Below are 6,305 nucleotides of genomic sequence, written 5' to 3' on the forward strand. Positions count from 1 at the left end.
GAAGATGAATAACAGTAAGATTTATTGTAGCATTAAATTGTATGTCTGTGTGTGAGTGAATGCGACATAATACAACACATTATAAGACTGGCCGTCATGTAAAGAAAAGAGTGTGTGTAAGTAATACATGTATGTGGGTGCGAGAGATACACAGTATTGAATAGAGTCAGTAACACGTATAAGGATTTAAGATACCAGTTCTTAGAGTACACAGTGGTAAGTGTCTGGAAATAAGAAGTTAAGGCGTGTGGGGCAGAGCGATCACTAGCTGTGATGTTGTGGCTTCTTTGCCAAGCCGGGTTCTTGAGTACAGATGTACTTCGCAGGCTAAATTCTGGCTGTTAATTATCGCGGTGAAGAAATCACACAAACAGAGTTAGAAGTGCTGCAGTTAGTTGTTGGTAGCTTGTGTACGTGTAGAGTCATGTTGATGCTGTTAGGGACGCTGGTAGTCGTAGAGTCGTGTTGCTGCTGGCGACGTTGGGGGCGATGCTTGTAGTTCGTAGTTGTACGATGGTGTTGATGTCGTCGCTGGAAACTGGTTGGTGTTATACTGGCTGGCTGTGTTACGCGTGTGGTCAAAACGACCAGATCTAAGATCTGAGCCGCGACGAATTTGCCGTGACCTTATTAGGGGCTGTGGCGGGAACGGTACGAGGCAGTTGCCGCTTCAAATAATAACACTGGTCAACAAAATGAAACTTTTTTTAATCCTCAGAGTTGCTGATTGACTTTTCTGGGTTAATTTTTGATGCTGATTACGAATCTGAAGTCCGATTTCCTCTATCGGATCACATTTTCATGTTAATGATACCTGCTGCTTTAACTTATAGGATACGTAAAGCATGTCTATATAAAGTATAATGAATACAAGATACGATCATTTCATGGCTTTTTATTGTACAAAATTAAAATTATTGTGTACAAATAAGTTCGAATACACTCGAATGCATAACAAATTAAAACCTTTGAGATTTGGACTTTCTATGGTGTTTTGTCTCAGGTTCGTTCCTGTATAACATCCAACAGTAGTCAGCTAACATTCTTGCTTTCCAAAATGCTTGATATCGTTGTTCCATCGATGCAATATTTTGATGAAAGCGTTCCCCTTGGTCATCAGACACTGCTCCAAGGTTCTCTGCAAAAAAGTCTAAATGTGAATCAAGGAAATGGACTTTTAGTGACATCCGACAGCCCATTGAAGCGTAGGAGTCTAGAAGACATTTCACTCCATTTCTAAACTCTAGAGATCTCTTGTTACCTAGAAAATTTTCACAGAACCATTTGAAGGATTCCCAGGCTTTAAGGTCAATCTCATCCAGTGCTGTGAGGAAGTGGTTGTCCTTCAAGAGTTCTTTTATCTGCGGACCTATGAATACGCCCTCCTTCAGTTTGCCTCGGTGATTTTTGGAAATTTGGCCTTCACATATTCAAAACCTTTTGAGCTTTTCCGGGCAAGTATCTTCATGAATTGTTTCATGAGGTCAAGCTTTATGTGAAGAGGGGGAAGGAGAACATTTTATGGGTTTAAAAGTGGCTTATTCTGGACGCTAGAAACTCTTGGCTCATGATTTTTGCAAAGCCACTCTGATTGCACATAGTGTTTGTTAGATGCACGACTGTCCCATAGGTATAAAAAGCAACAATATTTCATGAACCCAGATTGCATTCCCATCAGCATTCCAATCACCTTCAAGTCTCCACATATTTTACAGCTGTAGTTTGTATACTTTATGGCATTGACGAGTGCTTGCATGTTTTCATAACACTCTTTCATGTGCACTGAATGCCCTATGGGAATGGATGGTTTCTTATTGCCATTGTGTAGTAGTACTGCTTTGAGGCTTCCCTTAGATGAATCAATGAATAAGCGCCATTCAGCTGGAACATGCTCTCGGAACAAACACAGACAAGACAAAATATATCAGGTCTGTTCTTGCAATGCCTTGACATCCTGAGTAAAATTTGATGATGATGATGACTTGGCACCTTAAACAGAAAGTAAAATTTATGAAAAGAAAAGATTATAGAAACATAAAATTACAAAAGGAATACAAATAGTTATAAAACAGAAGTCAGAATTTACTTGTATAAAACGTTTACGTGTAGTGATACTGCTGATAGGAGTTATATACCTCTCTTACCTCATCAGAAAAACTGTGCCTGATAGAAGGAAACCGATTACATTTTTGAAATCTGCGGACAAAACTACATATAAAACACCATATAATATCTCTGATGAAAATTGACTGTTGACCAGTGTAATCAGTCAGGTGATGACAGGGAATGAATTGCTTTCTACTACGCTCGCGTCTGTCAATATTTATAGTGAGAGAAGATGGTTTGTTTGTATTATATATATATATATATATATATATATATATATATATATATATATATATATATATATATATATATATATATATATATATATGCTTATAGGCATTTATGTCAACACTGCATGTATAAATACAAGATTAATTCCCCTTTGCGGGAAAGCACTCTTCTCCCATTTCTATCGAGTTTAAATCATCTTATTGACTTCCCATTCTAAATTCCTTCTTTTTCCTTCTTTTCTTCCCTCCTTGTCCAACGTACTGTCTCATAAAAATATAGAGAGTAAGAGTAAAAGAGGGAGAGGGAGAGAGAGAGAAAGTGATACATACAACGTCATAGATTAAACTTTCATCTCAGTATTCTTTACCTATTTTTCATAACATAGATACGTAAAAACACACACAACCACACATACATGACCTGTGACAACAACATACACATTGCTCTCAATCTCTATTCATTTCTCCCCCTCTTCCTCTCTCGCTCTCTCAAACGTATACACGTGCAAGTAAACACAATCATTCACATCGTGGTATATTTACAAAACATTGATGGCATAACTACAGAGTTGTACCTCCTGAGTTTGGAAGGTCATAACTTTCATAAAAATGAATATTTTTTAATGAAATTTTCTATGCATATATTATTTATTATGTAGATTCCAAATATACAAAAATTTTCGGTGAAAGTGTTTTGGAAGGGGGTGGGGTACAATATTCGGAAATTCCACTTAAATTCCTCTTAACTTCCAGGAAAATGAATATTTTTTCATGAAATTTTGTACAAATGTACCTTGATGTATGTACATTTCAAGCATGTAGGAATTTTGAAGGAAACAACTGCAGGTTATTTTTGAGAAGTGTTCCCCACTCGGTGGTGTTTCGGAGCAAGTCGTCCATATTTGTTTCATTTTTCTCTATTATGTGCTTATGTGCATCCTTAGATTTCTAATGAAGTAATAGGCAGTGAAGAGAAGCAGTCATAAGAAAACTTTTAACTACCCTTATTCCTTTCTCTCCCCCTCTCTACCTCTTCCTCTCTCGCTCTCTCAAAAGCATACACGTGCAAGTACACAATCATTCAGTAAAATATAACTCATGTTCGTCAATGTTTTGTAAATTTACCACGATTTTCACTAGGGTGTTAGGGTTAAGGTTTTAGGGTCAGGGTTAGGGTTTAGGATTAATGTTACGGTTACGTTTTTTAGGGTCAGGGTTAGGGTTAGGGTTAGGGTTTAGGGTTAGTGTTAGGGTTAGTGTTAGGATTAGGTTTAGGATTAGGGTTGGGTAATCGTGCGGGTGTTAATCTGAAAAATTACAGATATGTGAAAAGTACCGACCTTGCCATCTATTATAACTTTTGTTGTTCTGTTTAATATATACATAGATTATGCCTCCAAAGAAGAGAGTTTGCTGGGGAAAGACAGCAACCAGTTTAAAATGACAGCCACAGATTGCAGCAATTCACCACATTCCAGTAGCTACTTTGAACATAATGCAAAATGGTGCATCAACACCTTCTGCCCAATCTAATAGAATTCTGGCAAAACTGTTTAGCAACAGATCGCCAGCAATTGCTTCATCACAAATTGCCATCCTAGCTCCTGTGAAAAGGGATTACCCTGCTATGTATAATCAGGGCAGCGCAAAAAGTTGTTTTGCACAAGCATTTCTATAGCCAATTAGACGGATGAAATTTACGTATGCTTAATAATTTTACGCAAAACAGCCTTCAGACTTTCCCTATTAATTTCATCGTCTTTTGAATTATGAACATATTTACATCATAAGGGTTTTTTCGTTGTAAGGCTTTCTTTTTTAGTTGATTTTCAGCTAGCAAGACTTATCATAGATGGCATAAGTCACACCCGGACAAGGTCGGGTTATACTGCTAGTATATATATATAACATATATATACATACATACATATATACATACATACATACATACATACATATATCATCTTCATCATCGTTTAACGTCCGCTTTCCATGCTAGCATGGGTTGGACGATTTGACTGAGGACTGGTGAAACCGGATGGCTACACCAGGCTCCAATCTGATTTGGCAGAGTTTCTACAGCTGGATGCCCTTCCTAACGCCAACCACTCAGAGAGTGTAGTGGGTGCTTTTACGTGTCACCCGCACGAAGGCCAGTCAGGCGGTACTGGCAACGGCCACGCTCAAAATGGTATATTTTATGTGCCACCTGCACAAGAGCCAGTCCAGGGGCACTGGCAACGATCTCGCTCGAAAATCCTTACACATGTCACGAGCACAAGTGCCAGAAAGGCGACGCTGGGAACAGGTGCTATCCCGATTTCGCTTTCGCTTGCCCCAATAAGTCTTCGCAAGCTGAGTTTCGTGTCCAATAAAGGAGACGACGTTGGCACGGGTACCAGTCGTCGAATTTAGTTCGATTTCACTTGCCTCAACAAGTCTTCGCAAGCGGAGTTTAGTGTCCAATGTAGGAAAGGTACGCATAAGTGGGCTGGCTACACCCCTGGCAGAAGCCTTGGATTTAGGTCTCACTTGGCTTGCCGGGTCTTCTCACGCACAGCACATTTCCAAAGGTCTCGGTCAGAAGTCATCGCCTCGGTGAGGCCCAATGTTCGAAGGTCTTGCCTCACCACCTCAGCCCAGGTCTTCCTGAGCCTACCTCTTCCACGGGTTCCCTCTTTTGCCGAACCGCTCGGTTACGGGGACGTAAACACACCACCATCGGTTGTCAAGCGATGTGGCGGGGGGGACAAACACAGACACACATACACAGACATACATATATATATACACATATACGACAGGCTTCTTTCAGTTTCCATCTACCAAATCCACTCACAAGGCTTTGGTCGGCCCGAGGCTATAGTAGAAGACACTTGCCCAAGGTGCCATGCAGTGGAATGAAAAATTAAACTTTATATAACTTAAATCATAATAAAACAATTAACTATATTGTAAACATTTTATTGAACGTTAAAATCTAAATAATTATAGATACAAAAGAACAAGACTAAGAAACAATATAGACTAACATAGACTAACATAAGTTTGAACTATAGCATCGTTGAGATAAGTGTTGATTCTATCTTTATTGTTAAATTAATTAATATGATTGTTTAAAAAAATATCTAGCAATAGCGCGGGTACGCAGAAATTCCAGGACGGTGTCCAGCATGTTGAAAGACAACTGGGAGTATAGCACTCAACTTCATGTCTGTAGGAGAAGGTCACTCTGAAATAAAAGCAGATATGCAGGGAATGGCATTGGACACTTTTGGGGATCATTGGCTTGTGCTAGAGATCATGGCACTCCCACATCCCTGTGCCTGCGACTCATATTGGCACCAAACATCTAGCTTCAGCTTGTCTCTGGATAATGTTATTAAAGTGGACAGAGTCTATGAGGTGTTGTGCAAGCCTTATTGGACCCAAAACTCTGCACAGGCATTGTTGACCTCTGCTCGATATGTGCGTTTTTGTGGATTTTTTCTTCCCTATATATATTTATTTTATTGTTAATATATATATTTATATATTTTTAGTACATTTTTGTGTATTCGGAAGTCCTGAGGCGATGTGAAGGTAGTGAACCATGCAGACCTGACGGACAGGAATCATGTAGTCCGTGACCTGTATGTAGGCGGCCCATGCTAGATATAAAATCTTCTCCTTCTCGCCCAAGACAGCGATAAGATTCGGTTGCTGCATGTGTATCTGAGCAGCTCCATTTGGAGAGAGCACTGCTTACCCGGGGGCTAAGAATGTTCTAGAGAAGGTGAACCAAAAATTGCCTGTCTTTCCATATCTGGTTAGTTTAGCGCGACTGACGGATGTCCACCCTGCGCTTGAAAAACAAAGAGACTTTTATTTACAAAATTTGGATGGAAATTGAACATTTCATGTAGGATTATGTGCACTCTGTTGGATAACAAGAGTGATTGTAGGCCTGAAAGACGCACTGCACTTGTT

The sequence above is a fragment of the Octopus bimaculoides genome, chromosome 10 (assembly GCF_046866305.1).
Source record: "Octopus bimaculoides isolate indiv1 chromosome 10, ASM4686630v1, whole genome shotgun sequence".
NCBI classification, from domain to species: Eukaryota; Metazoa; Mollusca; class Cephalopoda; order Octopoda; family Octopodidae; genus Octopus; species Octopus bimaculoides.